Source organism: Macaca fascicularis, chromosome X, assembly GCF_037993035.2.
Source record: "Macaca fascicularis isolate 582-1 chromosome X, T2T-MFA8v1.1".
NCBI lineage: Eukaryota > Metazoa > Chordata > Mammalia > Primates > Cercopithecidae > Macaca > Macaca fascicularis.
In genome coordinates this window covers 15,816,182-15,832,649 of record NC_088395.1, presented here as the reverse complement: position 1 = coordinate 15,832,649, position 16,468 = coordinate 15,816,182, and the positions used below count along the sequence as shown (strand labels likewise).

The 16,468-nt window shown below is 38.2% G+C and overlaps 1 protein-coding gene and 1 long non-coding RNA gene across 10 annotated transcripts in view; one reads left to right on the top strand and one right to left on the bottom strand.

Annotated features, from left to right (window-relative positions):
* Positions 1-9,305, top strand: part of LOC123571156 (uncharacterized) — a 37,773-nt gene extending 28,468 nt beyond the window's left edge. For all 4 annotated transcript variants that reach the window (XR_010584285.1, XR_006695325.2, XR_012429827.1 and 1 more), the window contains one exon: positions 8,876-9,305. This is a non-coding gene — a long non-coding RNA (uncharacterized lncRNA). The remainder of the gene's footprint in view (positions 1-8,875) is intronic.
* The window catches only part of LOC123571157 (gastrin-releasing peptide receptor), a 296,422-nt gene that overhangs the window by 139,995 nt on the left and 139,959 nt on the right, over positions 1-16,468 (bottom strand). For all 6 annotated transcript variants that reach the window (XR_010584289.1, XR_010584291.2, XR_012429820.1 and 3 more), the window contains exon 2: positions 11,391-11,490. The gene's annotated coding sequence lies outside the window, so the exon portion shown is untranslated. The remainder of the gene's footprint in view (positions 1-11,390; positions 11,491-16,468) is intronic.

The following is a 16,468-nucleotide window of genomic DNA, read 5'->3' as shown; positions in this document are numbered from 1 at the left end:
ACTAAGCTAAACTGATTAAGTAAATTCTACTTGGTTGGCTGCAGAAAGGATTTTGCTGTGGTGACACATTGTACTATTTCTGAACTGTCTTTGGTGAAGGACTTCTTAGAATTTCTAATCTATTATGGTCTGATATTTTTGTATGATATGAAATCATGTGTTTGGCTATAATGGCAATATCAAATACAATAAAAGTTTCTAAACACTTAACTCTCCAAGTCTCTGCTCAATCATCATGGCCAATAAGAGGTTATAATCTGGCACCAGTCTGTGGACCACACTTTGCGTTCCACTGGACTAGAGAACCCATGGGGTCCGTTCCAACTCTAAGATGATATATTTCATAATTGTAAAACAAAACCCAAAGAGGAAAAGTATTTGACTTTAAGATGTGTTAGTCCATTTTCATGCTGCTGATAAAGACATACCCGAGACTGGGCAATTTACAGAAGAAATAGATTTAATGGACTTACAGCTCCACATGGCTGGGGAGGCCTCACAATTATGGCAGAAAATGAAAGGCACGTCTCACATGGCTAGAGACAAGAGAAGAGAGCTTGTGCAGGGAGACTCCCGTTTTTAAAACCATCAGAGACTTATTCACTATCATGAGAACAGCACGGGAAAGACTTGCCCCCATGATTCGATTACCTGCCACCAGGTCCCTCCCACAACATGTGGGAATTCATGATGAGATTTGGGTGGGGACACAGCCAAACCATATCATAAGAGTTGACAAGAGCCAGTGAGAGTCATCTACTCTAAATTTAGCAAACAACAGAGTGGTATATGCTAAATGCTCTGGTGAGAAAACACCACACACATTCAAAGAGATGCAGAGCACATGCTCCTCAATCTTAGAGAGCGTGAATCTAGTAGAGTGGATTCAACTAATACCCTCAAAATGTGGAAGAGATGGGAGTATGGTTCAGAAGATGTCTTATAAGAATATACAAACAGAAACCCTCATTCAAGGGGCAATTACTAGGGGATATTTCAAACATGGCACACACATTCTATAAAATACAGATGATTGCTAACTTAACAATGGTTTGACTCACAATTTTTCAATTTTACAATGGTATGATACACATTCAGTAGAAATTATACTTCAAATTTTGAACTTTGATTTTTTCCTGGGGTAATGATACTCTTTCAAGATGCTGGGCAGTGCCAGCAAGCTGTAGCTCCCACTCAACCAGGTGATCATGATCAACAGGGTAAACAACTGATACTCTACAGTGTACTTTGTTGCCAGATGACGTTACCCAACTGTAGGCTAATGTAAGCATTTTGAGTACATTTAAGTTAGGCTAAAGTAGGCTATTATGTTCAGTAGGTTAGGTGAATTAAATGCATTTTCAAAATATTCAGCTTATAATAGGTTTTACAGGATGCAACTTGCAACCCCATCATAAGTAGGGGAGTATCTGTACTTTTTGAAACAGTCCTTTTAAAATTGAGACTGGACCATACGTACTGAAATTGAAATATATCCAAGAAATTTTTAAGTGAAGAAAAGCAGCCGAATGATGGCCAACCTGTGTAAATTTCTATTGCAAATTATATATCCAATAATGAACTTGTATCTATAATATATAGTCTTACAACTCACTTATAAAAAGATAAATAATCCAATTAAAAATTGGCAAAGGACCTAAATAGATGTTTCTCTAAAGAAGATATAAAAATGGCTGATAAGCATATGAAAAGATGCTCAACGTCATTAGTCATTAGGGAAATGCAAACCCAAATCACAATGAGATTCCACTTTACACTTGGTAGGACGGTTATAATAAAAAAGACAGACAATAACAAGTGGAGAAATTGAAAGCCTTGTTAAACATTGCTAGTGGGAATGTAAAATGATGCAGCCATGGTGGAAAACAGTCTGGCAGTTCCTCAAGATGTTAAACACAGAGTTATCACATGATCTGGCAATTCCACTCCTAGATATATATACAAGGAAAAGTAAAACACATCCACACAGTGTTCATAGCAACATTATTCATAATTATGAATTACATAATTCATATATCCACATGATGAACTATTTGACAATAAAAAGAAATGAAGTCCTGATACACACTACATGAATTAGCCTTGACAACATCATGCTAAATGAAAGAAGCCAGACACAAAGGACCGCACAGTATATAATTCAGTTTATATGCCATGTCCAGAATAGGCTAATCCAGAGACACAGAAAGTAGGTTAGTGGTTGCCTAGGGCAAGGGGGAGCAGCAAATGAAGAATGACTGTTAATGGATACAGGATTTCTTTAGGGGGAAATGAAAATGTTCTAGATTTAGATTGTGGGGGTAGTTGCATCTCTGGGAATATGTTAAAAACTATTGAATTGTACACTTTAAATAGGTAAAATGTATGTATGTGAATTATATCTCAATAAAGCTGTTAAAATAATTGCTATTGCCAGTTCCTTGGAGCAATTCACAGGTAGATAAGCAGGAGAGATTATAGATCTTTTAAAATAATTTCTATGTTTGTATGTTTCTCTAAACTTAAGCCATGCTCACTTGAGCCATTGTTCACAAACTCCATCAGCATTACAAAAAGTAAAGAATTAAAAGTGGGGGCAACCTTATCTGCATAGGCACAGCTTAGTGAAAAGCCCCTGAAAAGGAGAATTAGTACAACAGGTTGATGCAAGACAATGTTTTATTAAAACAATAACTTACCATTTAAAATACAAGTTTTTCTCCTGCATCTGTAAATTAATAGCTACTCAGCTGTTTGCATTTCTGAAACTGAAGTGTTTTGACAGTTAATTGTGAGATATATAAAATACCTCTGGAAAACCTATTGAAAAAGAACCATTCCTTAAAGTCCTGTAATCAGAACTTACCCCAAGAAGACAAGAGGTTGAACTACGTTCCACATCCATCTCTTGAATGCACTTCGATGCATGACTTATCCACTGCAGGTCTCTTTACAGTTGTGAAACCAAGACACGTACTTCAATGTTTTAATTTGAAGTAATTTAAATTTCAGAGAAAAGTTGCAAAAATAGCAAAAAGAATTTACTTGTACCTGTTATCCATGTCCATAGTCACTCATTTAAAATAATCTGCCACATTCATGTTATAGTCCCTCTCTCTGTCTACACACACACATTCACACAGAGACAGACACATACTTTTTTCTGAACCATGTGCAGACGTATTCATATTCACTTACTCCTTAATCCCTCAGTGTGTATTTTCTGTATTTCCTAACATAGCCTAAAATATTTCCAACATATAATCTTGCATGACCACGGTGCAGTTATTGAAATTAGGAAATCTAGCATCGATACAGTATTTTTAGCTAATCTATAGTCCATATTCCAATTTTATTGGTTATTCCAACAATGTACTTTATAGCAATTCTTTTCTGGTACAGGATCCAGTCCAGAATCATACATGACATTTAGTTGCCATGTATATTTAGTATCCTTTAATCTGAAACAGTTCCTAAGCCTCTTTCATCAGTATTTATATTTCATTCATTATTTTAAAGTGTATAGGTGACTTATTTTACAGAATGTCCCTTCATATAGGTTTATCTAATGTTTTCTCATGATTTGATCCAAGTAATGCACATCTAGCAAGAATACCACGTAAGTGATGTTGTATCTTTCCCAAGGTCTCATAGCCAGAGGCATGTGATGCCCATTTGGCCTTAATGGTGATGCTAATTTTGGTCATTTGGTTAAAGTTTGGTTCCTTCACCATATAGATTTTCCTTTCATAACTAATAAGTGACTGGTGAGGAGATACTCTGAGACTATGTAAATATCCTATTCCTCTTTAAGCTCCCTTCCTATACAATTTAGCAAGAGAATTTAAGATAAGCCTCATAATAAAAAAAAAAATAGTGTCGAGACTCTTGATACATAAAGAGAATGTGTTCTCAATATATATTTGTGTCAACATTATCTTAGATTATAGACCCAGGTGGGCAGGAACTGGTCCATGAAGCTTATTTGGTACAGAAGGCAGTTGTGATACGTGTTCATAATAACTATGAAAAATTCTTAGCAGCGGTGCAAGATGAGCTTAGATTGGATATTTCAAATATGATACATCCATTCTATAAATTTTATGCAACAAATTTTAAAATGGGAACAGTTTCATATATACTGAAATTGAAATATCTCCAAGAAACTTTCAAATGAAAAAAGTAGGGTATATAAAAGTATGCACAGAAGAATCCCATTTATGCTTTAAAAACTATATTTGTACTTTTACATATTAATGTATGTAAATTTATAGAAACTAGCCTGGAAGAGTATACACCAAACTGTTAACAGCAATTACTTCTCTGGAGGCAGATGGGAAATTGGAGAGGGGGTAGTGCTTGCTCTGTGGGGAATAAGACATTCACTTTTGAGTCTAGACACCTCTGTTTTTAGAACAGGAATGTATTTATGTTTTACTAAAGCATATATATTCTAAAGACATATATTTGGTGAAAACACTTACATTAGCATTATTTTCAAGATTTCCTTTTTTGACACTCTGATTACTGTTCATGTGAATAAAAGGCCGTGTACATAAATGAAGTCTCCTTTGCCTCCATCTTACTTATATACATATGATCACATTAATGTATGTGTTACATGTATATTGTGGTATATATATTTATGTATATATAAAATGTGCCTTGTGCTCCCCAAAACTTAGAAACTGAAGCATCGTTTTCTACCATTCTCCAATGTTCCTGACTTTCACAGTTGGTTTTATTGAACCTATAGAGATTTGAATTAATCACACTGAATTTGTCAATACTCGAACAAACCAGCCTCCAAGAACATTTGCTGAATAGATCTCAGACATTTGTTCAGTGAGGTAGACATGTGAGATGGTGAGTTATTAACGCCATCTCCTTGGGCATTTTTTATTGTGATTTAAATGGTGATATAGCTTGGATATTTATCCCCATCCAAATTTCATGTTGAATTGTAATCCCCAGTGCTGGAGGTGGGGCCTGGTGAGAGGTGTTTGGGTCACGCGGGTGGATCCCTCATGGCTTGGTGCTGTCTTCATGCTAGTGAATGAGTTCTCTTGAGATCTGGTTATTTAAAAGTGTGTAGCACCTTCCCGCTCTCTCTTGCTCCTGCTTTTTCCATGCGATGTGCCTGTTCCCCCTTTTGCCTTTTACAATGATTGTAAGCTTCCTGAGGCCTCCCCAGACGCAGATGATGGCATTATGCTTCCTATACAACCTGCAGAATCGTGAGCCAATGAAATCTCTTTTCTTATAAATTACCCAGTCTCAGATATTTCTTTATAGCAACGCAAGAACAGCCTAAAAAAGAAAATTTTTACTGAGGAGTGGAGCATTTCTATAGATACTTGATGTGGAAGTGACTTTGGAAATGGGTAACAGGCAGAGGTTGGAAGAATTTGGAGGACTCAGTAGAACACAGGAAGATGAGGGAAAGTTTGGAACTTTGTAGAGACTGGCTAAATGGTTGTGACCCTTTCTTTTGGCTGATTTCTCTCTTTTGGAATAGGAATGTTTACCAATGCTAGTACCCTCATTATATCTTGGGAGTAACCAACTTGTTTTGATTTTTACAGGCTAATAGGTGGAAGAGACTTGATTTGTCTCAAATGAGACTTTGGACTTTGAACTTCTGAGTCAGTGCTGGAATGAGTTAAAACTTTGGGGGAGTGTTGGGAAGGCATACTTGTATTTTTCATTGTGAAAAGGACATGAGATTTTGGCGGCCGGGGCAGAATGATATAGTTTGAATGTGTGTCTCCACCAAATCTTATGTTGAATTGTAATCCCCAAGTTTAAGGTGGGGCCTGCTGGGAGGTGTTTGGATCATGGGGCAGGTTGCTCGTGAATGGCTTGGGCCATCCCCTTCATGATAAATGATCTCTCACTCTGAGTTCTCATGAGATCTGGTCATTTGTAAGTGTGTGGCATCTCCCTCCTCAGTCTCTCTCTTGCTCCTGCTTTTGCCACATGATATGCATGCTCTCATTTCACCTTCCACCATGAGTCAAAGCTCCCTGAGGCTTCCCCAGAAGCCAAGCAGTGCCAGTGCCATGCTTGTGCAGCCTGCAGAACTGTAAGCCAATTGCATCTATTTTCTTATAAATTATCCAGTTTCAGGTATTTATTTATATCAGTGCAAGAATGGCCTAATACATGTGTAGAGTATCGCATAGCACTTTACTTATAAAGCTGCTTTTTTTTTTTAACTTATCTATGGAAAACATCAAACATATACAAAAGTAGACTGTACTTCAATGTACCCATCACCCAGTTTTAATAATTATCAAATCACAGCTAATCGTTTTTCATGTATTCCTCCCTACCATCATGATTGTTGGGAGATAAGTCTCCGTGGGTCTCTTGTGTTTCCTCCTATCTTGTGAGCACAGGTGTTCACTGACTTTGTTATAAACTCTTTTTAAGGATGTTTGTATAGCAAAGAGTCTTGGATGACAAAGATAGTGTCTGTCTTCAGAGTAGAGGGCATATTTGTTTATTGACCACTATGTCTCCCTCCAAAGCAAAGTCAAGACAGTTTGCTAACTTCCCATTATAAAAGATCCATGTTCCCTAAGCTCAAGTTTCCCCAGCTGTGATACAAACCTACTGCTTGCACAATATCCAACTAAGCCACTTTGCATTGCCTCCATGAGACTTGAAAAGCAAGACAGATCTGATGTGAACATAAAACTCATGCTGCTTTCTGTTCTGTGAATAATAAAGTCCTTTTTCTCTAACTCAAGAGCCTTGTGTCTTTTGCCAGTATCCATAAAACTGGCAGAGTAACTTGTGAGCCTGGCAAGTAGGGTAAAATCTGAAAGTCTTCAAAATTCCTGACAACAACTTCCTCTCTCCCATATTATTTTGAACAAATCCCAGGCATTAAATTATTTCATCCATAAATACTTTGTTAGGTGGGAACTATTTTGAATATTCTTTGAAACTAATATAATCAAAGATGATGGAACTTAATTCCACACAAATGTTTATATACAATACCAACACCTAAGAGGTGAAGTTTGGTAACTATAGGTGGATGATCCCTAACCTTAAAGAAACTGTTGGGAGTAAATATGTTTCAAAACCTAGACTTTTCAGATTTTAGGAGGTTTGTAGAGAACATAGACTATATATTAAACAACATTTGCAATGAGGCCTGGGGCAGCACACAGTAATCAAACATTGATATTTTTCCATGAAACAAATATTCACACCAAGTAGGATAAAGAAAGACTATAAATAACCTCTCTTCAGTTCAGCTCAGATTTTATCACCAAGTAAGTTACAAACAAAACTTCAGCTTGTCAGTTTTGGGGGAATTTCAGAACTGCAGACAAGGAGCTATGGACCTGAATTCCTTAATCAAGTTAAAGATTTAGGCCCTCAGGATCCTGATTTTTTTTTTAAAAGCCATTTTAAAAAATTCACAGATCTTTTATTAATGTGTTTGGACATTTAAAAATAGACAGGGCCAAAATGAAGTACTTTAATGCATTAATAAGATTTCAAATCACACATACTAATTTCACTATATTTGTGACATGATATTTTATCATGTTTCTGTTTTGTAACCATTACATATTTCTGAACCTCTCTGATCGAAGTGGAACATGAACAACAGTCATTTGATTAACTCAAATGCATAAAAGGGCACGTACAACAATTAGAAAAGAGGATGTTTAACAAGGATAAATAAAAGAGGGGCTTGGAACAGAACAAGTCATGTCTGGAAGGTTAGGGGTTACTTACAGCTATGTCCACCACAACAAGCAAGAGTAACAAGGCTTGCAGTCTGTACACAAATCATGTTCATGTAAGACAGAGAAAGCAGTACATCCCAGGAAGCCTTTTCCTTATGTTCCTTGGCCAAGGACAGGAATGTATAGGAGGCTAAACTTGAAGCTGATACACATGGGTCTAAAATGGATGAGAACAATGTCCCAGAATACTCAACTACTCTAAATAACATCTACTTCTTCAGGTTTGATGGATTGCGTCTCTGAACAGGGAGAAGGAATGTCATATCATTTATTGAGTATCTACTATGTGTCTGACAATTTGCCAGGTGCTATTTATACTGTTATTCTAATAAAAAGTAGGGAAAGTAAAATCCAGGGAGACTGAATAATGCGAATAAATGAATGAATGAATGAATGAATTTATATGAAAAAACCATTTGTTAGCAGTTTCTTAGGTGCAGGCACTGTTATACGCATTTCAATATATAAATGAATGACAAACAACTCCAACCTTTAGGGAGTTCCCAGTTTAGTGGGAGAGACAGATATATAAGCACATAATTATAGCATAATTTTATACATGCTGCTATTGTAGCTCAGAATTTAAAAATCAGACTTCATCATCTATAAAAACTTTATTGCAGATAAAAAGAAGGGAAATTTTTACCAATCAGAGGCTAGGAATAACTCATTCTTGTTCCTGCAAACATTGACACTTAAGAATTTATTTTACATTCAAAAAGAAAGTAAGATGCCACGGGGAAATTGCCTTTTGGTCAACAAGGAAGAGAGCCTTATGACCCTTAGGTTCAGGAGAAGAAGCTGGATCTTGTGTCATAAATAGGCAAATTCCCAAAGCCACATAAAGGAGAGTTGTTACATGCCTTAGAAAGGAGTCATAATGGTGTTTTTTGTTTTGTATTCTTTCAGAAATACATGAAGAATCTATCATTTTGTTGACACTTTGATTCTTTAATTATTAGTGATATCTTCTTATTCAGTGCTTCACTTCTCTCTCACTAGAGATATGAACCAGGAGCAGTGGTAGTACAGGGGATCAGAAAGTCAAACCATTCCATTGTATAAGCTCTCTTAGCTCATCCTATCCATCTTTTTATTCCAAGGATTGACAGCAAGCAAATCAACCTATAGTTTGAAGAATGCTCCTCCTTATTGGAAAAGAAAAAGATCATTTGCCCAGCTCTCACCACCTGGAAGCTCTCCTGACATTGCCGATTTCTCAAGATTCCAGACAGTAATTTCATCTACTGGATCTTTTGCTTGGACTTGGTGCAAAGACACAGACTTTGGATTCAAATGTCAGATCTGTCACCATCTCTGAACTACAGTTTCTCCCTAGCATACATAATGCTTTTTATACAACCTAGCATTTAAAAAACAACAACCTAAATAGGAGACAATGACTTGGCAGAATAGAGAACTCATCAGTCATTAGATAATGGCATCCCATAGTCATTACTTTGAAGAATGTGAAATTGAAGGATGCCAAAAATAATTAAACCCAGAAATAAATATATGCTGCTGTAATAAAAAGAGGAGGTGTATTTGTGAGATTGTAATTGAGGTGACAGCAGAAGCAAAAAAAATAAGATAACTGAAAGAAAAATAATGCAATTCTAATCCACAGCCAAGCACACACCCCACTCCCCACATCATTATGGGTAATACCTGCTGTCACCTTAGACTCTGGCTTTAAAATAAGGTGGCAGAAGGATCAGTTTCTTGGCTTGTCTGGATGCTCACCCCAGTACAGGAATATCCTCCTGTCCTCCCCTCCAAAGAGGAAACATGTTAAGTCAGCTCTTATGGGTAAGAGAGGAAGGAGATATCTCCAGGGGAGTCTGGGAGGAACAATGCCCATTAAAATCAGCCTGGGGGAGCCTCTGGTAGCTAGAAACCACCAGAAACTGACCAGCTTCCTGGGGTTATAGAGGTACCACAGGGGAGGACAGGAGCTTCAGCTACAATCCTAATGATACAATGTGCATGACTGAAAGTGTTATCAAAGACCAGTCATGGAATTCAGATAAATACACCTCACCCCACTCAACTAATCTTTAAGGAGACAAGAGCAGTTTCCAAAGATTATCTTGACTGTATCATCTTGGTGTGAGACTTGAACCCCCCTGCTTCCCTTTGTCATTGAGATTGAGACTTGGGGACAGTTAAAATCATTTCCTGATTTCAAAAATCCCTAGTCAGTAACATTTCTTCCTTTACACAGGCTTTTTTTCCTCCCATCACTCTCTGCTTAGGGAGTTATTTCTCGTTGCTCAATTCGCCACAAAACTTTCAGTAATTCAAAGTAAAATTTCCTGACATGCACTCTACCATTGTACTGAAAACACACTATTAATATACTTGTATTATGAAATTTTCCAAACTGACTTTTTCCATGCTTATTTTCTTCACTAATCTCTAAACTTTTTCAGTCACAAATAAAGTTTTATTCCTCTCTAGGGGACGCTGAGTGCATCATGATGCTTGGTACCAAATAGACAGTCAATGAATTCTTATGGATTGAGAATAAAGCATTAGCCAGGCACAGTGGCTCACTCCTGTAGTCCCAACTACTCGGAAGGCTGAGGCAGGAGGATTGCTTGATCCTAGAAGGTCAAGGCTGCAGTGAGTTATTATGATGATGCCACTGCACTCCAGCCTGTGTGACAGAGCGAGATCCCAATGCAAGAAGAAAGAAGAAAGAAGAAAAGAAGAAGAAGAAGAGGAAGAAGAAGAAGAAGAAGAAGAAGAAGAAGAAGAAGAAGAAGAAGAAGAAGAAGAAGAAGAAGAAGAAGAAGAAGAAAAGATGGAGAAGAAAAAGAGGAAGAGGAAGAAAAAGAAGGAGGAAGAGGAGAAATAATTTAGGCTTAATTTCCCTCTTTCTTGTCTCTCCTATATATCCATTCGGATAGTAGTTCAATCACAGTAGTATGTTTTATTTTGTACCATCAGATATTGTGCTATCCGTTTTGTGTTTTTCTTAAATTCTTATTATTTCTTGTAGGCAGTTTCTGACATAACTCCCAATGATCTCCACACAACAGATCACTACTACGTTATTTATCAATCAGCTAGGGATTACAGATGATAAAATCCAATTATGGCAAAATTCCCAGTTTGGTTATTAGATTTAGTCCATAAATGATTATCGATTTGCAACATGCATAACAAATTACACAGTCAGCCCTCCATATCTGTGTGTTCCACATCTTTAGATTCAACCAAACACAGATAGAAAATACACTATTCCACAGGACCAACTGTGGGACTTGAGCATCCATGGATTTTGGTATCAGAGGTGGGTCCTAGAAACAATCTGCCTCAGATACCAAGGGACAACTACATTTCAGTCATCAAAATGGCTCATACTCCCACTTTATTATTGGGTGCATACCATCTGCCTTCAATTTGGGGCACAGTTTCTCCTTTGCGTACATAATTTTATTTGAGTATGAGAGTACACTGTTGAATAAAAAAGTTACTGTCCTCAGAAAGCTCATATCTAGTGAGAAGACAGATCAGCTGAATAGATAATTGCTTGCTTTCATTCCAAGTGATGAAAACCATAAAGAAATGGGTGCATAGTAGGCCTATGCCCACTGAAACAAGGCAACTTACTCAATTTGAGGAGTGGAGATATCCATCAGGACCCCGGTAGGGTCTTCAAGGACGCATGAGAGTCACAGAGATACAGAAGAACAGGAGGAAGATCCCAGGCCTAGAGAACAGAAGAAACCAAGAGATATCTTAATAAATTCCCCAGAACAGGACCTTTGGTCAGACTGCACTAAAGATGCTCTTAATAAATGAATTATCCTTTACAATAAATGTGTGTCCTGTTGTTTTTATGAGCAAAGCAAAAAATGGGAATAATTCACACAATTGGATCAAGACAATTAGAAACTGGGCTTTGGCTAATTTCCTTAAATGGCTGAAGCCAGTGCCTTAGTTCATAAAACTGGACCTGTCATCTCTCCTTTACTTATGATTCTGAAATGAACTTTAAACTCCCTGAATAAGAAGATGATCAATAATTTCATTTCTCAAACCTTAGGACCCTGACTTCTCTCAATTAACTTAATTACCACAAAGAAAAGCTCAAAGAAAAGCATCCAAAGTTCTTTTAAAACCAAACAAACACCACCTTAATGATGAGTGAATAAAACAAACTTCTAGTGCTGGATATACAAATTAATTTTTGATTGGCTTTAAAAGGGTTAAGCAAATATATATATATATATATATATATATATATATATATATATATATACACACACACACACACACCCACACACACAATACAGTTGAACTCTAGCCTCGCAAGGTTCAGTTCCCCTGGGAAAATGCCTACCCTTCCTACATGTCTTGAAAAAAGCCTTCTTCATTCTCCAAATTTAGATCAAGGAGTCCTTGATTGATTCCCAACATGGTTTTACTTTTACAGTAATTCTATTTTATAGCCAATTAACAGAAAACAAGATACCCTCCTATGTTTGAGTTCAGCTAACTTTATAAGCTTTGAAGGCTCAGCCACTTGGACACAGTTAGAACCAAGGAAAATTCATAGCCTCTTCTAGGATAGGCTCAATTATTACTGTGCAACTTGGTAGTTAGACATGCTTCCTTGTGGAGGACCAAAGGCAATATATGGCCACAAAAAACCTCAGATTACAAAGAAGAAGCTGGAGGTGGAGAGGGACAGGACATTGTGAATTTCCCTCTCCAGCCAGGAGCAAGAGGAGCCTTGAGGGGATGCTGGGAATCATAAGATTGTTTACTCAGCACCCCTCCCACACACACACACAAGCACACATCTTCACACCCCACACTCTCCTGTCCCACAGGTCAGCCTTATATAGTCTACTATAAGGAGAATGATGTGTTTACCTATAATTTGCTTGCTTGGAATTCTAAACTCAGAATCCCTGTGGATGAACATAATATTTACCATTAAGGTACTCTTCTATGTGCCTGGTATGCACCATGTAAGAAGTACAGCTGCCTTTGCTATGGTTTGGATGTAGGCCCCCTCCAAATCTCATGTTTAAATGTGATCCCCAGTGTTGGAGGTGAGGTCTGATGGGAGGCATTGGATTGGTGCGGTGGATTCCTCATGAACGGCTTAGCGCCATCTCCTTGGTGATGAGTGAGTTCCTGCTCAGTTAGTTCACATGAGATCTGGTTGTTTAAAAATCTGGGACCTCCTCCTTGCTCTCTCTCACTCCAACTCTCACCATGTGACATACCTGCTCTCCCTTTGCTTTCCATCATGATTGAAAGCTTCCCAAAGAGTCATGCTTGTACAGTCTGCGGAACCGTGAGCCAATTAAACCTCTTTTTAAAATAAATTACCCAGTCTCAGGTATTTCTTTATAACAGCTCAAAAACATCCTAACACAGCCCTGTATGTGCCATGGTGGAGGGACTACATAGAGAAAGAGATGCCCAAGAAGCCCCATCTGTTCCAGCCCCTGGCTGTCTGGTTTTCCCCAACCCAGGCACCAGACATAAGAGTGAAGGAGCCTTTAAGATGGTTCCAGTCTCAGCCACTATCTGACTGAGAAACCCCAGGACAAACCGCCTACCTGAGTCCAGTCAACCCCCATATTGAACAACACACACTGGGGCCTGTTGTGGGGTGGAGTGGGGAGATGGAAAGCGTTAGGAAAAATGCTAAAGCATGCTGGGCTCAATACCTAGGTGATGGGCTAATAGGTGCAGCAAACCACTATGGCACACGTTTACCTATATAACAAACCTGCACATCCTGCACCTGTACCCCAGAACTTAATGTAAAAATTAAAAAAAAATTTTTTTTTTTGAGACGGAGTCTCGCTCTGTCGCCCAGGCTGGATTGCAGTGGCGTGATCTTGGCTCACTGTAAGCTCCGTCTCCCAGGTTCACGCCATTCTCCTGCCTCAGCCTCCCGAGTAGCTGGGACCACAGGCGCCCGCCAGCACGCCCGGCTAATTTTGTTATATTTTTAGTAGAGATGGGGTTTCACCAAGTTAGCCAGGATGGTCTCGATCTCCTGACCTCGTGATCCGCCTGCCTCGGCCTCCCAAAGTGCTGGGATTACAGGCGTGAGCCACCGTGCCCGGCCATAAAAGTTAAATTTTAAGAAAAGATTGTTATTCCTTAAGCCCTTGTTATGTGGTGGTTTAACAACCAGCTGTAAAGACCGGAATAGTCTAAATAAGAATATCTGACTGAGTCTTCTGTCATCACACCACTGTCCTGATCGTCTCAAAGATCTGAATTGTTTTCCAGTCACACTCCACTTCTCCACCTCTGGCCTTCACTGTCTGTTCCTACTTTAGCTGCACATTGAGCCAACCAGGAGAATCTTACCAGAGAGAGAAAGACTGTTCTCAAGTTGAAGATGAATGTAGTTGTACTCAGCCTGCCCAAATATATGAGTGCCTCTGTTTATCCAATATAGCATCACATGAGCAGTTTAGTCTGCATTTCACCTTGGATTCCCAGATTTACTCCCAGACATACGGCTGTTTTGAAATAGCCTCCAGTATAGCCCTCCCAGCCTCATGCCCCTAGTGCAAACACATGCTTCCAAGGCTTTTCATCTGTTTCTTATAGCCTACCTGAACTATTGCCAGGTTTGAATTGACAATGCAATTTGGGAACACATTCTAAAACGATTACTTCACCCAAAAATGCAGAATATTTTGTCTTTTAAGAATATTACAAATTAAAAACTATTTAGCAAGCTCAAGGAAGTGAATTTCTCAGATTCAAGAAAGTGTTCAGGCCGGGCATGATGGCTCACACCTGTAATCCCAGCACTTTGGGAGTCTGAGGCAGGTGGATCACCTGAGGTCAGGAGTTCGAGACCAGCCTGACCAACATGGTGAAACCCCGTCTCTACTAAAAAATACAAAAAGTTACCCAGGCGTGGTGGCAGGTGCCTGTAATCCCAGCTACTCGGGAGGTTAAGGCAGGAGAATCGCTTGAACCCGGGAGGTGGAAGTTGCAGTGAGTCAAGATCGTGCCATTGCACTCTGGCCTGGGCAACAAGAGTGAAACTCCGCCTCAAAAATAAAAAAATGAAGGAAGTAAGAAAGTGTTCTTATATACTGAGAGTTTAAGGTTACATTGTATCCATAAAGAATTACTTTTGTTTCAACGAAGAATTTCTGTTATAAACTAGGGGATTAAACACACAAGCAGATGCACACACACACACACACACACACACACACACACACGTGGACAAAACTTAGCAAAAAATAAAACTTGTTTTCCTAGAAGGCAATCAGAAGCTGTGTCAAATTTCCCTCCAATAGGCCACATAAACGAATAAGACACATATTTAACCAAATTGATAGATGGTAGGTTATCAGTGGAGCAATCAAGGCCCGATCAGTATATTTTCCCAGCAGGGCCAAGCCAATGTGACACAGCAGGAATCTTGCAAGCTCAAGGGAACATTGCAGAGTCACAAAGCTACCTGCTGTAGCTTTGCTGTTTTTCTGTATAGATTTCTATGAGGAGATGGGAAAGAATGCTATAAAAAGAAGCACTGCAGCTCAAGAGGAAAGTCTCATTTCTCTGCTTAGCTTTATTTTTATTTTCCAAAGCATTTTAAAATTAAATAAAAATTTTCCACATTGGGGTGCAATCTCAACCTGCTAATCTCATGTTTATAAAGGCAATCTGGCACATGGAGAAGAGCAGGCTTTGAAGACAGAAGGGCCTTGTTCAAATCCCAGCTTCTGCTACTCACTAGCTGTGTGAACTCATGCAAGTTACTTATCTTTGATTCTTTTAGTAAAGTGGCAGTCATAATGCACATGATGGTGTTAGAGGTTAAACAAGATAATACCTTAAGTTACCAGTTCTGTACCTAGAACACAGTAAGTATTCAATCACTAATTATATACATTAAAGATTAACATACTTAGTTACTAATATACTTCTTGTTAAATTTTATTATATTTTTTCATTTTAAAACATTACCTTTATATCATTAGTAATATGTATTATTTAAAACAATTTTTTAAAACTCTCTGATCAGAAATAAGAGACTTGGTTCTACATTGCTCTTTAAATATTTGATTTAGGCAACTTGATTTCCATTCAGTTATGAGTCTCAGTTTTTTCGTCGTTGTTATTTTAAAAAATGAAGGAACTAGGTTTTCTGATGTCTCTCCTGACAAACATTTCAAGCAATTTGTTTTCTTTGTCCAACAAGATGGTCTTGAACAAAACATTAGTGTTTATGGCCAAGGCATCTGGTCTTGGGATTGGGATATGCTGGTACACATTTAACAATTGAATCTCTGGGTAAAAAAGCCCTGATTTGTGTTTGCCAGTTATGGTGAAAATATTCCCACCATGGCCGATTTCTAGCTATCAATGAGATGTCACTAAAGCAGAGTTAGAAAGGTATACACACACAATTAGCTCTCATGGTGCTGACTCAAGCACATCATTGTGCCAAACTCACTCAGTAGATCACAGCACTCGCTATGCAACTCACATTCAGTTCCTGAGCATTTCTTACATCATGTAGAAAAAGAGCTCTGGATATTAGGATACTTTCTATTTTCAGCTTCCTGTGAGGGAAGAGACATAAATAAGTCCCTGTTTACCACATAGAATGTACCACTGAATTCCTTGCCGTTTTGGAAAAAGCAAACAAATGTTTCAGAGACCATGAAACACTGAGATGCAAA